Raw genomic sequence first — 1,742 nt, 5'->3', positions numbered from 1 at the left:
AAGTTGCCGGCAACAAGGTCAAACATGTCTTCTCTCCCACGTTGAAGGCGTAAATTACCGTCTATAAATTTATTATAATGATTTGTTATTGAGATATGAGTATCAAATATTTTGGCAATTTCTTGGGGAAAATGAGAGAGCATGGCGCGGAAACGAGCATTGTACGGAGCGCAGGTAGTAACGGAATACCCCCGCTCATGGGCGCTGCTTAAAATGGGTGTTGGGCAGCCATCTTATGGTCATATTGCCGGCTAGCCCTTGATCATTACAGATATGAATAATCTAGTGACGATATCAAGACCTAATGATACCTGATGATGATATGAGATTTAGTATATCTACTCGTAGCGACAATACTAGCATGAATATCTATCAATATCTAATATAGTTATATCAATAATTCAATATTATAGAGATGATTACTTAATAATGTGCGATAAAATTTAAAAAAAAAAAAAAAAAAAAAAAATTGACCAAAGCGGCATAACAAAAAAAAGTTATAACAAAAAAAAGTTATTAACGACCACGGTGCGATTCGAACGCACAAATCTTTGGTGCCGAAAACCAACGCCTTAACCATTAGGCCACGCGGCCTGCTTTTGTTAGTTTCCACAACTGCCTCCCAACTCTAACTTCCTCAGCATCCTTTTGCCCAGGCAATAACCATATTGCCTGCACCCCCGGGGCCTCCCGAGGGGCATGGGGGCGTGCTACGCTGAATAGGTCTCTATGCGCACAGTAAGAGAGAGAACAGGATTCAGATAGCAACTCTTGAAAAGACTCAGTCCTCAGGACTGTCCATCCACTTCTGGCCAGACGTATGGCCATTCAGGCTGGGGCTAATGTATGGGCTCTAAGAGACCACCGAAACCGTGCCTGAGAGGCTTTACAGAAGAATTGAGAGGGATTGAACTCCTCTATGTATCAAGGGCATCAGAATGTCCAAAGAGTAAATGCAAAATGCCGCAACGGATGTCATATTGAGGCCTTTCATATGGTGTTCAGTTTGTGGAGTCTCTGTGCCCGAAATATACTTTTCTAGATTCTTATCAGTTGCCAGCTGAAGGGAGCGAAAGATATACCATCGATAGTAATCCCTGCCTAGTCCTACAATCTGGCAAGTTTCTTAGCTGATTAAACCTTTCCCTTAGACTCCCAGCCCATCCTCTTGTTTTTGGGTAAAGAGATTGGAGAAAACTTGTAAAAGCAGTTCGACCTCCCATAACCCCTATCTTATCCTCCAGTGACCTGGAAAATGACTGATAGTGGTGATGTAATTTTCAAATGACATCTAGCTCAAAGCCTCTGAAGATTCTCTGGAAGGTAGTACTCATTGAAATAGACTGAGGTCAGTGTCTGAAAAATACAATATAATCACATTTCCGCTATGTTTAGAGGAAGTTGCTGATTTGGGTGGTCAGACTTTTTTCGAAGGAAAGAATCACAAAACGTGAGTTTTTCTCATTAAGGGTATTCCATATATGGCAATGAAGCCCAAAATGAATTCTCAGATGCCTTCCTTGATGACGGCGACGGTATCTGATAGTTACGTTATCGTAAACAGATGGACTGACAAACATAAAACCAGAAAATATCCGAATTTTCCTCCATAGAATATGCAAATATGTACTGGCTTTGCTCCTGGCACCCACAACCTAGGGCCGTACTAGGCGTTTGATTCGACGTAACACTATTAGTCGGGTATCCTAGTTTTTGGGCCTTGAATGAATAATGCATGCTAC

At 41.6% G+C, this 1,742-nt stretch overlaps 1 non-coding gene across 1 annotated transcript; it reads right to left on the bottom strand.

The window, feature by feature from the left end:
• Positions 1-520: 520 nt before the first annotated feature.
• On the bottom strand, positions 521-594 carry HCAG_09380. Its single transcript has one exon. It is a non-coding gene; the product is annotated as a tRNA-Arg (tRNA).
• Positions 595-1,742: the final 1,148 nt, after the last annotated feature.

Source organism: Histoplasma capsulatum, genomic scaffold, assembly GCF_000149585.1.
Source record: "Histoplasma capsulatum NAm1 scaffold_1 genomic scaffold, whole genome shotgun sequence".
Taxonomy (NCBI): Eukaryota; Fungi; Ascomycota; class Eurotiomycetes; order Onygenales; family Ajellomycetaceae; genus Histoplasma; species Histoplasma mississippiense.
The sequence above is the reverse complement of the archived record's forward strand: the minus strand, read 5'-3'. Positions and strand labels throughout refer to the sequence as shown.